We start from the raw sequence: 15,510 nt of genomic DNA on the forward strand, positions 1-15,510 counted from the left end.
AATGTTAAACCAGCCTGTAGTCTGAATGTCCTGCTGGTTCAAAAAACAAAGAAACATTATGTGTAAAACAAATGGCAGTGTGCCTCATGATATAAAGTTCTGAGAGCTAGTGGTGCAATAGAAATGGGAGAAACGCAGACACTCAGTGCTGAAATGTTTGTAGTTTGACCAAACGGTCTTAATTCAACGTGCAATTACAAGCAACACCAACAAGCATGAGAAATTAACACTATAATACATATATAGGGATATAATATTAGGAATTTGGCTGAAATAGAAACAACAAAAACTGCTGCTGGTGGTGGTAACTGGTAAGAGAAGTAATAAAGGCAACTTAGCCTTGGCAAATGCAGAAACTTAATGAGAAATAAGTGTAAAAAATGCAGCTTTATTCTTCCCGGCTGCAGCCTTGATAAATGCTGTTGTAACAAGAAATAAAATCTATCCATGAATTTCTTAATCTATAACGCTTATCCTTAAGGGTCGCGAGCTGGAACCAATTCCAGCTGACACGGAGTGAGAAGCAGGGTACACCCTGGGCAGATCACCACTTGATCACAGAGCCAACATATAGAGACAACCAACCATACACACCCACATTGACACCTACAGGCTGTTTAGAGTTGCCAGTTAACCTGCATGTCTTTGGACTGTGGGAGGAAGCCGGAGTACCTGGAGGGAACCCATACAGGCTCAGGAAGAACATGCTCCACACAGCAAAGCCCCAGAAGAACCGGCCCTTTCCAATCGCAGCTCACTGTAGCATCCAGACCGCTCTGGGGAAGTGGTGATGCTCAGAGGGCATAATATAACCTCTTGTAAACGCAACAGTGGCTGAAGCTCCTGGCACCACCTCACCACCACCTGCTCCCAGTAAGAAATCTCATTAGGCAGCAGAGGAAACTTACACTTTACCCCTTTTAAGTCTGGGGACAAGAATAAAAGTAAAGGATTTTTACTTTATCTTTAACTTGAGTCCAGAATGTTATCTCTATCAGCTGAATATGTGCCCTGATTTATATTGTCTCCCCATATACGTATCTTATCTCTAGTAGAAGTATTTATTTAAATGCTCTCAGGATGTCTAAAAAGCTGTGTGCTCCAATAAAACAGACACACACAGTCAAAGTTTGACCTGCACATCACCAGAGCAGTGTTTAGTGGGAATATATTGTGGATGAGATCAGGGTTGCAGAGAGGAAACAAACACTGTGTCCTGCTTTGATAATGACATTGAAGTCTGTTTTACAGGACCTCACACCTTAGTCAATAGCTGACTTGTGTAACTGATTCAAAAGCACCTGCTAGCAAAGTTATGGACCTCCAACTTTGTTAACTATTGTTTATGGACAAAAGAGCTGCAGCACCAGCCCTGGTGACCTGTTCCTGCATGCAGCAGTTCATTGAATCAGCTCCTTTGTGCAGTCACGTATCGCAGTACACAAAGAGCTGCTCCTAGACTTAAGATTTCTTCCAGACTTGACAGCCAAGCTGAACAAGAGACGCGGCACACATGATCAGCACTGTCAGTGCAGTCAAGGCAAAGGTGGGTCTGTGGACCTCACAACAGAGAAACGGGAGACTGATGCACTTCCCCAAGTTGGAGAGGCTGGAACAGAATGAGAAGTTTCTCCGGTTTATTTCTGTCTGCTCTGGATGGAACGGAGGAGGATGTCAAATTCAGCTCAAACAGGTTCAGTTTGATACCAAAGAAGGATTTGCTTCAAAATGATTGACCTGCAAGGTGATGAAATGAAATCAAAGCATAAGATTTGCCTGGCCTGACTGACAGACACCTGGCTGACTGTGTAAGACTTGGTGACGGTAAACATAACTACAGAAAGTTTACTGCAGTCACAGCTGAGTTTGAGGGATTTTACCATAGTTAAAATGAAATACCATGCTGTTCTTTATTTTCCTTTTTGTAATTTATTTCCTGTTTTTTCATGTCATCATCATTTTTTTGTCCGCATGGATCATTCTTTTTTTTCTTCCCATTGTTTCGATACAATGTGACATTGCATTTGATAAATTACAGTCACTGAAGGATAAGGCTGGTGATATTCTTTATTTTTGTTACTGTCAACAAATGAAAAGCACCAAACCATCCGTCTTTTGATGCTTTCCAACTTCTGAAGAGAAAGAATTAACATTTTTTACATTAGAGTTTTATACTTCTTCTAAAGGATTTATAGTTTTTCAGCTTTATCAGCAGCTTCATGTTTGAAATAAACTAAACACATTTTTAAGTTTCTGTGTGAAAGCTGCAACATTCTTTGGAGGCAGGTCATCTAGCCAGCTCTATCTCTAACTAGCACAAAGATTCAACCTTCTTGTATATTTTACATATTTGAGCTGTGTTTGAACACATTCTGTAAAACTCCCTGACTGGGCCCAGACTGGGATAATAGTTTCTTCTGAGATTCAAACGTATAACATGTTTTGTTTAATTTTGTTTACCATCTATGTCAATAACTAACTGTTTAGTTTTACTACTACTACACACAAGTTCTGCACCTTTGGAATATTTGTTTTGTAGCTCACATTTTTATTTCATATTTCTTGCATATGTGTCTCCGGCTTTGGATTGTATAAATAAGTGTTGTGCTATTTATTAGTTTTTAAAAGCACAGTAAGGGTAATTGTGTTAGTATGACAAGCTGAAGTTGGCCCTGTGACAAAACACGATAGATTAAAGAACGTTCTTCTGGCTAGTGTTGCTGAGATATTTCTTTCAGATTGGTCTTTTGTTATTTGAGCACCTGGTTGGCTGGTGAAGTGGTGACAACACACTCTCCCCAAAAATACATTCTGACTTCCCCAGTCTGTCAGATGCTTTCAGCCCATTTGTTCCTACTGACATAAATCTTTAAAAAATGATAAATTCCTAAGTAGCTGTGCACTGTAGTTTTTAGCAAATGTGACTCAGACAGGAGGAAATGGTATATTTTGGAGGGACTATTTCCAGCTGTGGATGAATACTCAGTCGCTGCTCTGGTGAGTATTTACAGCAGTGAGACAATGTATGTTGGATTGAGTCACGATAAATTAGTGTCTATCTATTCTCCTCTCTTCCACTCTACTATACTCTCTAATGTCACCACAGTTTCCTCTCTTCTTCTGCCCGTGGGCCCCCCGGTACCCTCCTCCCCTCTCACTCTCATCTGTCCCACCTCCCATGTGTCAGTGTGTTCCTGAGTACGCCACTCAGGGATATATTAGGTCTGTTAAATGCAAAGTGATACAGACACGAAGAGAGGGATATAAAACAGTACTAGGATGGATAAGGGGGGGATAAGGAGGAGGAACTGAAGGTAAGAAACGATGAATGTATAAAAGAGAATTAAAGGAAACAAGGAAAGAGAATTGAGCTGTTGTAGTCATTCTTTTCTTTTAGAGTACCATTTCATCCAATACTCTGAGCATGCGTGTGTCCACACTGGCAATGTAGCTGTTTCTTTGTGTCTCGTGGGCCTTCTTTAAAGTGATTCATGTTTCAGGCTTTAGAGGCAATATTCACTGTACCATCAGCTCTCCTCTGTTCTCTTTTCCTTCCCTATTCACTGCTGACTTTGGTTGAAAAAGCTCCCTTGTTCCCTATAATGCAAGGCTCAAACCAGCCAGGTCATATTTTTTTGAAGTGATACAAATACTGTACATTTCTCACCACAATAAAAACACATGACACTGTAATAGCTTATTTGAAATTATTGATGAAGGCCCAAGTCTAAAGACAACTTTTATTCTTTATTCAACATTTTTTATTTATATCTCCCTCCTGTGCAGTCTGTTTGAGACTTTATCTGCTCTCTGTTAGCTATCTGTTCTGTGCTACCACCAACAAAAGTAGAAGCTTTACCCTCTCAGTGATTGAGAATATTTTGACTTGTGTGAACTTGGGTTAAGTCACATATACAGTTGGCCTGTATATGGATCATGACCTACAACAGTGTAGGTCCTTAATTAGTATTTATGAGTTTCATCCTCATGGGCATGTAGAGTTTTACTTTAGAGTTAATTACATTACAGCCATATTCTATCTGAATATACAAACAGTGATTGCAACCCTTATAAGTATGCTAGCAATGCTAACAATATTGTTAGACATATACAGACAGGTGCATATGTCTGTATATGTCTAGAATGGACTCTGCTAAATCAAAAGGGGACCACCAGAAGCACCCCAGTAGAACTTCCATCAAGTGACTGGGCAGTCATAATTTACACTATCATCATTTCACAGGAATCAGCAATTACCACAAAACACTGAACACCTTAAGGTCTCTGTTTGTACATTCTGAAGATGACAACACCCTAGGGAGAAAAACTGGAGTGGTACAGTGCTTCGAGCGAACACTACAACATCCCCCATACACAACCACTTATTATCACTAGACTGAAGTTCCATACTTGGTTCATGATAACTGAGCCAACTTTACCTCTTTAAAGAGGACGGTGAGTAAGTGGACCTTTAATTGAGACTGTTTGGTCAAACTACTGTTCCCATTGTCAAGAATGAACTTAAACACAAATAATGTTGCAAATAATAATGAATTAAGATTGGGATCTGGGAGTTTAGAGGCCATTTTGCAACACTGTTTTGGTGGATAAGTGCCAAGTAATATCCAAATGAATTCCAGGACGTGAGGTTTCCCGGCAGAGTACTGTATTGCAATGGGATAATACATTCAAATATTTTGAAAACGTTGGACAGATGGTACAACTAATTGCAATGACAATGATCCATCACTTAGATGTGAAACAATGCCATTCACATCTGCTCCCTTTACTACAGTATATACTAGATCTAGAAATATGCCTAAAAAGCACTCATTTTGCCAATGCACACACCAGCCAACAGTTTTATACTATATGTGCTGTATCCCATCACTTGACAGCCAGCTGAATGTATCAGTATGATGGCTCTCGGGGATTCACACAGTATTGGCTGCTGCTATTTTATTTCAGCAGCTTTTTCAGAGCCAGATACCTAAATCACTATGCTCAGGTAGCTACATGCACTATGTCTGACATGAATTTGGTTTGATGTGCCACGAATGACTTCATTTCATTCTCAGTCCTCTGAAAGTGAGAGTCTTCACAAAATTGAAATACTGAAGGGCATTAGTGTGTCACATCCAGCGTGTGAAGAATAACTTTGCGTGCGGTGCAATATTGAATGGACTAGATGGAATTCAATTATAAAACAGAGCTGACCCTAGAATGTATAGAGTAAACTCTTTAGCCGCTGTGCACGTGTCAGTGTGGACTGTCATTCATCACCAGAGGAGTAAAGAGGATGCATGGGGTTCAAGTGATGTTAACAAATTAAAATTTCAATTACCCATCTTTGATGTGTGTGTATGTGTGTCTTGGTATCTTTCTCTTTATAGAAACAAGCCTTTTTTCCACATTAATCCTAAAATTTACTAATTTTTAATTCAGTTTGACCTCAGCAATTTAAATCTCCAAAAAATATTTATGTTAAACATAAATAATGTGTTGCTTGGGTCAAATGTTTAATCATGTCATTTTGAAGGCCAGTTTAAAGCCAGCTTGACTCAGGACCTGCACACAAAAGCTCCATTCACATCTTTTGTTGAACATCAAAAAACCTCACAGACCATGATGGATTCTCATCAGGTCAGACTCGTCAATATAACCATGACACGTTGTCTTATTATTCACAGAGTGAGATTGACAGAGAGATTCTGACTTAATGCTAGATAATTCCCAGTCATGGAGAAATGCACTTTTTTTTTTTTTTATTTACATGTGCCAAAATAATTTCTCATGTCAGGCTTTTGCTCTATGAAGCTTCTTTACTTTCTCTTCCTTCTTGCACCTAAATCCCTGTCAACTGTGGTGACGGGATAACACAGCAAGGGTCAAACTGACATTATTTCATGCGTTCATTTCTACTTGGTCTGTAGTTAGATTACATCTTCAAGTGTTTTGTATTCTGTTGAACTTACAAGCCAAGAGCTACTGAGTGTGGATGTTAGGGACTGCTATCATGGATTCTGTGTTTCATCAGTGCAAGTTTGGTTTCTTTGAGTTACTCTTACTCAGTTCTTTTAGGTTGAAGACAAAGTTTACAGTTTACACATTTACAGCTTTTGGGACCATGTTTGTTCATGTCTCATTTTAATAGGAAAAAAGTTAAGGGCCTGTCCACAGTGGCTGAAAAAGGAGCACCTCATATGGATACAGACATTTTGATAAAATAACATTCTGTCCATAAAATTTGTGGACAGGACAGACAAGTCAGATTAGGTAACAAAAAATCCTGGCATTCAAGCAAATGAACAGATTGACAAACACAAGACAAGGTTTGGATTTGTTCCTTTTCCTTTGCTCTTGGCATCTCCCTCAATATTAAGCACCTTTTTGGATGTTCTTTTTCAAATGTTTCCCAGGTACAACTCACCCCCACAGTGTGCTCCCTTGCTGTCATGTTTTACCATCCTCTCACTTTAGTTGACAGAAAACGAAGGGTAGCAGGCTGCCCACCTGTTGATGTTTTCTTAACTAATATTCTGTCTGGTAATATATTGATCCTCCAGATGGCCACTATATTATGTGCAGTGTTGCAAGGTATTAAATTAAAAAAAAAAAAAAAATCATTTTTGACGGAATCAAATTTTCACATTTTTTTCTGGAAACTGAATCTTAGCAGTGAGGCCAAGTCATTTGAGGTGCTGGGTTTAGGCTCTGGTCTCAACTGAAGCCTGGTTTCAAATCCCACCACTGCCATCTTGGTTTCTGTGTAATTATAATACCTGGCCACAATCTCAAAACTAGGACAGGAACCTCAAAACTCCAGAGATTTCATGTGTATATTCATATCTTAATAGTCTGTACCAGGAGTAGGATGGCAAAGCACTCCTTTCTTCTGCTATGCTTGTCTATCAGTATTTTCAGGATATCTCCACTCAATGCCTTATGACAAAGTAAGTTTTCTAATTATAAGTCTTCCACAATGGTACATTGCTTTTCAGTAGATTTAAATGCTGCTGCCATAACGTAGAGGTCAATGGAATGAAACTATCCCCTGCTACTGCAGATACCAGCAGGTCTCTACGTCCTCTCCATCTAACCCAACCATATCCATATTGGCAGTTGTATTTTTAAAGTCTTAAATATGTTTAAGAGTTGGTTGATGTTGGACACTGCAAAGCCTTTGACTGAAAATGGAGTGACAATGTTTTTCCACATCATATACTGGATATCAGTGGTAGCCAAGATGAATATTTGAGTCTTCAAGATTCAAAAATTCAGCTCAACAAAGCAGAGACAAATGTGAAACTGCTATTCATATCTCTTACAGCTGGATGTTATTTCTGTTCCTTGTTGATATCACTATGGACAATGAGTTCTTATAATCTGATTGTGTTTTATTTTTTCTACAGCTGGTCTTTGCAGCAGATGGTGAGGTAGTGTGGCCGAGTGGTCTAAGGCGCTGGATTTAGGCTCCAGTCTCTATGGAGGCGTGGGTTCAAATCCCACCACTGCCATGTCTTTACCTACAGTACTTGGAACATCTGGCCCCAGTCTTGGCTTTGAAGCAGAGAAGTAGGAAAGCTTGTCTGAACAGATGTCATTCATAATGGTTTGATGTTGTGGTCTCTTAACAGGAAGGTGCTGAATTCCTGACTTAGATTCATGTAAGTGCTTCTCTCTTCTATCTTTCAAGAATGAACTTCCTCAAGTTATCATGATGATGTAAGCTTTCAGATACAACTGTTTCTATGTTCACATGTTGGTGCATTGCTTCCCTGTAGACTTACCCAGAAAGACAGTTTGAAAACCTGGTTCTTCCCTTTGCAAGTCCACTCCATTTAGTTTGTAGTCCAGAGGCACTTACATATAGAAAAATGTTTAAAGCAGAGAAAATGAGTGTCAACCCAAGACCTAAGAGCAGAGTGGCGCAGCGGAAGCGTGCTGGGCCCATAACCCAGAGGTCGATGGATCGAAACCATCCTCTGCTAACTGTGTACATTTTCAAACAAGCAGTCATGCAAGTGCTCTGTGCCATCTCCACCTTGTTGGTTCAGCAGTTGACAATAAAGGTACCATAGCTGCCTTTGACTGTAATTTTGCTTTAGGTAAACTCCTTTACACTCACCACATTTAAACACTGTCTTGGTTATAGCTGTGGCATTTTTTAAGTAAAGATTTGACAGAATTTTGCCCCAAGCAGTTGAGGACTATCACCTCTTTTAAAACGTGGCCAAGTGGTTTAAGACACTCTGCTTAAGCTGTAGTCTTTATAGTAAAGATCTGACAGAATGACAGGATGTCACTGGAGAGAAAATCAGAAACTGCTGCTTATTTTACTTAACACTCGATGGCTGCATTAATCCTCACCAACGTCAATATGTACACTTTCTGTTTAGAATCTGATCATTTTCCTTACAGATATCACTGGTCCAGTCAGGTAAGAAGTCACCATATGTGGTAGTGTGGCCGAGTGGTCTAAGGCGCTGGATTTAGGACTCCAGTCTCTATGGAGGCGTGGGTTCAAATCCCACCACTGCCATGTCTTTAGCCTACAGTACTTGGAACATCTGGCCCCAGTCTTGGCTTTGAAGCAGAGAAGTAGGAAAGCTTGTCTGAACAGATGTCATTCATAATGGTTTGATGTTGTGGTCTCTTAACAGGAAGGTGCTGAATTCCTGACTTAGACTCATGTAAGTGCTTGTCTCTTCTATCTTTCAAGAATGAACTTCCTCAAGTTATCATGATGAGGTAAGCTTTCAGATACAACTGTTTCTATGTTCACATGTTGGTGCATTGCTTCCCTGTAGACTTACCCAGAAAGACAGTTTGAAAACCTGGTTCTTCCCTTTGCAAGTCCACTCCATTTAGTTTGTAGTCCAGAGGCACTTACATATAGAAAAATGTTTAAAGCAGAGAAAATGAGTGTCAACCCAAGAACTGAGAGCAGAGTGGCGCAGCGGAAGCGTGCTGGAATGGGACATAGAATGTGGAATCATAAAATCTAGGAAAATGCAATGCATGCATTCAATAGAACATACCACCAGAGATTAGTCTTCTTCTGTTTTATAAATGGCCAAATTTTCATTTTCCAAAAACATTTCCAGTCCAAAAACTGTCCCCCACATTTTGATACCACTTGTAGCTCAATAGACAGTTACTGTCGTTTCATGTGTAAAATGGAAGAAAAAAGACTCCAAAAAAATCACTTTGGGTTGTGGCCTATGTTCACAGGTTTATTAAGTAAAACAAAATTGTGTTTGCTCCCTACATCCATGTGAAATGGATGGAAAGAAAACTTGTCTGAAAAGCCTCCTGTGTAGACAGTGTTAATCTAAACATTTCAAGATCTTGCACTGTCAAAACTTACTGTTTGGCCTTGCTGTTGGAAAACAGCATCGACACTTAAGGCACTGTCAAACAGGAGGACAGGCAGACAGACAGCTTGGTGGGCAGGGACAGAGGCTTGGAAAAGATTTGTTTGATCACTCTGCATATGGAAACACTGCTTGTCTGCAGACACCAAATACTGAAAAAGGTCAGAGCAGAGTTCACAAACAACTTGGGATTCCTACAGTGTTTTTGTGAACTGACACAGAAATGTCCCAAACTCTTCAGTGCATTGGTTTTGTCCTTGCATCTTTCCTTGTCTTATTCTCTACACATCCTTATATTCATATTATGCTGATTTTATAAAGTGGAAGTACAAAATGTTAGTGACACTTTAAGTTTCATACAGTGGTGGCAACCCAGATTCATTACACCAAGCAAATTTTATTATTTTTTTTAATCAATCTACTATAAACTATGGTTTGAAAGTTAATCACAATAAACAGCATACCACCTGGTTATAATGCTTTATTAGTGGCAGTATAACAGTTTTCACTCCACAAATTAAAATCAAAGGATGTGGGTTTATACAGCTAAAGATGTGATCTTATGAGGTGCAGTAGCCTGAGAGTATACAGCTGTGGCATTCAACTAAAGAATAGGATGGCAACAGTGTCCAACTGAGCACCTATTTTCATACTCTGGATTGAATTAGATTTATTTTTCAGTAAGACTGTTTGGGTTTGTTTGTATGTCTGCTGATGTGAGCTAGCACATTGTACTGGTTAAAAAAAAACAAACTAAAAAATAATTTTAAGAGAAATCGATAAGGAGGAGCCAGTCAGCATCCTGCTCTGTGTCCCCCAATACTCCCATCCTCTTTGATTAATTACATAAAAATAAAAAATAAAAAAAAATAAATTAAATTAAAAAAACAGTGAATAAGTGGTTGGTTTTATTGTCACAATTTGTCAGTGTTTTACACAACGCATTCCTCTCTCTGTTGATCACACATCATGTGGTTAATTTGCACATCAATATATTTTCTTGAACTGTTATTTTTTGTCATGAGCGCTTTCATACAAAAAGCTAATACTGTGCAGCAAAAAAGCTGCATAATTTCTTTTCAGAAAGATGTTGATTTTTCTGAGCTTTTACACAGTGAATAAAGGCATCACAATCACATAGACTGAGTCAGAACCCAGGGTCAAACTGTCCCACTCACATTCTAAAATATGTGCCAACTAGCCATGGTAGCACTTGTAGCACTGTAAAGATCTTTACCAGTAGCATTAACAATGTGTGACAGTGAGGCAGCATACGCAATGCAGAACCCTTACACATGTGCTTTTCCTGAGGTGAAATGTCAAAATGTCTGCTGTGAAAAAGGCCTGTGATAATAACCATAATCAAGAAAACAAAACAGAAGTAAATTGAAAGGATATGACAGAATGTAAACTTTCTCCCAATACACTTTAGGTTCTAATTTCTGCAGCTTTTAGAAGTGTTTCCATAGGAAAAAAAATCAGCAATGACTACGTTGCAGATGGTTAACTCTGTGTGTGCGTGTGTGTGTCTGTTTGGACTGCCTTTGCATGTCAGAGGTAAAGGAGTTTCGTATAGTATAAGCATTTAACAAAAAAACCTTGCATACTTGTGTGTGACTGTTTTTGCATTACATAGAACTGAACTGGGCTGAACCGTGTAAACCACGCAGTCTGGTGTGTGTGTTATCTGAATATGTTGTTACACACTGATGGGGAGTCTGAGCATCTGTTTCAGAGATGGGAAAATATCCGAGAAAACAAATCACTTCAGCTTTTCATAATGAAAACTGTAGGTGCTTCATGTTACTGTTGGTCAGATTTCTGCAGGGGTTGGTGTCATTTCCCACTGAAAGGCTGTTTGTGAATTCTCGTATTCTTCACATTGCCATGGTGACTTGGCTTACATGCCATCTTGTCCCCCAAATTCTTCACCTGCCCATCAGTGTGTTAAGTAACATGCCCTCAGAGCACTTTCCAAATGTCTGTCTCTTCCTCTGAGAGCATCTTAGGCCCTGTTCATACCTGGCATTTATGCGTCACGGGTGATCTCATCACCAGTGAACAGCTTATGTCAGTTCACACCTGGTGTTAGAGTGCGTCTCCACATGTGAGTCTATATGCAAATGAACACGTACATCATTTCTGTTTGCGAATACCAAATTCTTGACCAAGATGTTGTTTTTAACTGGTGGGAGGCAGCAATGCATGTCCTATGACTGCTGGAAATGATAAAAAGAAGAACAAATCAATGCAGACTGAGTCTATTCATTTGTGTTTTCCAGGCAAAACCAAATCATACAAGATGTTAAACACACTCATAATATATCTCTTTATAATGACCTTAATTTAGTTTTAGGAGGGAACTCAAATTCACTTTTATGTGTTCATCATCTTGACTCTCCCTCCCACCACAATGGGGTATGTGCTCATTAAAGAATAAGAAAGCACATTAGGACCTAAAGGAAATGAAATCAGCCCCTCGCCCACTGAATTGATATTGCATTAAGATGGATGCAGCAATCTTCCCGCAGCCACATGGAAACTTGCTGGGAGTCACACATAAATAAAGGCTGCTAATAAATTTGGAATAGGATTCCCAGTAACTGAGATCATTACAGCGTGTGTCACATATCTATTAAAAGAGACAATTTAGGGAATTAGAAAAGGATTTCCCATTTGACATTTGACCTCCATGCATTTAGTAAAGTACATGATGTGTTTGAGTGGATTTGAAGGATTCCAAGTTCATGACATTAATTTATGAAGGGACTAAATGAGTTTTTGAGCCAAGTATCTGAATAGAAAACAGCTGCGGAGTGCAAGTAATGAAAGTAATAGATTTAATTCTTTGTGTGTAATGCTTTAAACATTGCTTCCTAAGAATATGGCTATGTGCCTGTTTGTAAGACAGTCAAGTTACTACATGACAAAATGCATGTTTCTGATTCATTTGAATGACTGCTGCATTGGTTCAGCAGGTGCAGGTGTCTCAGGCAAAAAAAGCAGGGTGGTCCAGCAAATGAAGTCCAGCCAAGCCTTTCTTCAACTTGATATGACCTGACAACAGACCTGACACCTTAAGGACAAGATCAGTTGTGGTGGTTTTTTTTTTTTTTTTTTTTTTTTTTTTTTTCCCCATTTCAGCACCATATTAAGAAATAAGTTAGGACTTCATTACAAAGGTAAGGTCATTTCAATCAGGTGTCAATCAGGAAAATGACTGAGCATATCAGGTCATTCTTAACCTTGAAATCAGTAGTTTCACACTTTGTGTTTCACCATATTTATATATTTTATACCACTGCAATGGCTGGTTCATGAGATGCAACACTATTTGGAATTACAAATGGACTGTATATCCAACAATTCCCACTAAATTCTTTAAAATGATTCGCTGAGACAAAAGACAACTCTACAGGTCATCTGTGCAAGCAGCTTATTACGACCCATAATTGTGTTTTGTTGGTAAGTGACGTCTAGTGGCCATAGTAGTTATGATGGGAGCAAAGGAGTAGGTCAGGTGAAATAATATAAAGAGCGTTAAAGTCTGCATTAGGATGAGGTTGAGGTGGATGGATAGGTCAACATAACACAAGACGTTCACAAAGGAGACTGCTGTACATTTTTTCTTTGTGAGAACATTGGCTCTAGTATTAGCCATAATAAGGTTTTAATTTTAACTGTATGCTGAGTGTGTTGTTTCATTCCAAGTCAGCGTTACAACTCAACTTGAGTGGCCTGGGTTAAGGTAGTGTACCTGAGCTGCAGATACTGAGTGACAAATTAGTCAAATGCAAGTTGAAAAAGATTGACCCCACTTAACTTTGGTAAATCTTGGTGAGCACCAACAGTCAAGCCTGAGGATTCCAGCCAGCCTGCCTCCTAATCATCAGTCAGCCTTTTTAGCCTTTAGTTTTACACTTTTGACCTGTATGCTTTTTTGCTGACAACACTGGGAATAAAGCTTTTGTATCTTTCAGTCAAGCTTCTCCTCACAACTCTTCAACTTTTCATCTTTTGCTGAGCTTTGTAGAGTTCAATGGGGATTTTAAATCGTCAGCATCCTGCAGGTTCCTCCTACATATTTAATATTCCTTTTTGCAGGAAGCTTCCACTTTGCAGGACTGAATGACTCACAGAACACCATTATTATGATCCTGTCAAATCATTGTTTTAGTGTTGACTGATGCCAGTCATCCCTGTGGAAACACTGGTATAACTGGCAATGTTAGATGAACTGAACTGAACTGAACTGAACCCTGTTTCTTTCTGCAGCCAAGCATACAGTATAGCATAAGGTCCTCATTCACCCATGTGTCCAGTACAACTTTTGTTGAGACAAATCAAAATTGATGGAGTAATATTGGATCCATTAGCCACAGAGGATGATCACTTGGATTTAAACCACTGGCAAAAGCTGACAAATACTTGGCCAAATGCAATCTCTCTCCTGACAGCTTCTTAAAACTCTGAGTGTGAGAGTTGCCATTATGAAAGTATCCATGGAGTGTATTATTCAGGAGGTGGGTTGTTTTATTCTCATTTATCATAATTTTGGAATTCTATAATACTAGGATATTATTACTTACCCCTTTTGGAGGTTGGGTTGTAATAAATCATTTATGGTTTGCCAAAAAATAAAATAAAAATTATTTTTTAGAGCCTAGTGAGCAGTAAGCCCTGTGTATCCCAACCATTTGCAAGAGAAAGGAGATAGTGAACCAATATGAGCCTGGTTAAGTTTATGGAACAATACTGTCCAGACAGAGCAGTGGATAAGCGCTGCACTTTGAAGAGAATGAAGGTAAGTGAACATTTTTAGTGGAAATTCAATTTATTTGTCATTTTAGTAATTAGTAATTAGTTCTTCTTATTCTTTATTTTTCAAAGCAATGTCATTTAGATTCATGTCTTCTGATACAGCTGATCACTTTTACTTACAGACCCAAAGAACTGAGAGCCAAAGGCATGGTTTGCAATTGTCCTCATCATAGCTACATCTACTTGCAGCTACAGAAAGGTTAAGTGTGTGCAAGCAGTTTTCAGTGTGGAGATGAGGAGGAGAGGAGGAAAACACTCAACAGTTCTGGGATTAGTCATTGACAAGAGATCGTGTAAACAAACAGCTATCTTACTTAAAAGCTAAATAAATGCTTGTGTTGTTAACACCAAAAATAATTATTATTTAATCCATTCCCATTTTATTTTGGATGCCACCCCCCTGAATCAGCAGCAAATGTGTGAAGGTAACTTCAAGAGAAACATCAAATCTGACCTGGTTTACTGGTTAATGATCAAGTTCAATGATTAAAATTTCACCACACGTACTTGAAACATGCTTAAATTCTCCTGCAGAATATAGAGATATGAGGGGCAGTTGGAAAAGACATGAATAAAATGTTCTCTGAGGGTGGATTCATCATGTTTGTCCTTGGTCCAAATTGTCTTGTCACTGCTAGCAACCGTCCCAATCTGCCCACATTGTCTAGACCTGTGCTTATTATGTTTGTGTTGTAGTTCTGTTTCCACAGCCATCATCCTGTATACTAGTCAATTAAAAAGACACACACAACAAAACAATCATATAACCACTGGATAAGAGCTGACAGGGGCAGACCAACAATGATAAGCTCTGCCAGGGATGCATGGCCAAACACTAGGATACATAGACTGTATACATAGTCATACATTCCTACAGAGGATTAACAATGAAGTTGCAGACTTGTGTAGAATATACACCTCTACACTTTTTACTACCCATAATCCTGTAGTTAACAATCATCCCTCTCCCTCTTCCCTCTCCCTCCCTGTCTTTGTCACTCCTAATAAACTCTGTTCTTAAGGAAGCAGACTGGGGAAACACTATGTTCTATGTTGCAGATGATGAAACTCTATTGTAAGTAGGAAACAGTCCCTTCATTAACTCAGAAAGACTCAAACTAAGGTGATGATAACGGTATAAATCTTTAGTCAGCTGCCAGTAGCCTTTTCATCACTTATTAGATGTTAGGTAGGTGGGAGGCATAACAACAAAGTCAAACATGGTCACAGAGGAAACAGCTGAATACTAAGCTGCATGTAAATGTGTGGATAGCAGCTGCAACTATTTATACTCTAAGACAGCAAGGTGGAA

The 15,510-nt window shown here is 39.0% G+C and overlaps 2 non-coding genes across 2 annotated transcripts; both read left to right on the forward strand.

Annotated features, from left to right (window-relative positions):
• The first annotated feature begins 7,435 nt into the window (after window positions 1–7,435).
• On the forward strand, window positions 7,436–7,517 carry trnal-uag (transfer RNA leucine (anticodon UAG)). The gene has a single exon. It is a non-coding gene; the product is annotated as a tRNA-Leu (tRNA).
• A 942-nt stretch (window positions 7,518–8,459) lies between these two features.
• On the forward strand, window positions 8,460–8,542 carry trnal-uag (transfer RNA leucine (anticodon UAG)). The gene has a single exon. It is a non-coding gene; the product is annotated as a tRNA-Leu (tRNA).
• The last annotated feature ends 6,968 nt before the right edge of the window (window positions 8,543–15,510 follow it).

Source organism: Lates calcarifer, linkage group LG8, assembly GCF_001640805.2.
Source record: "Lates calcarifer isolate ASB-BC8 linkage group LG8, TLL_Latcal_v3, whole genome shotgun sequence".
In the NCBI taxonomy this organism is placed as follows: Eukaryota; Metazoa; Chordata; class Actinopteri; family Centropomidae; genus Lates; species Lates calcarifer.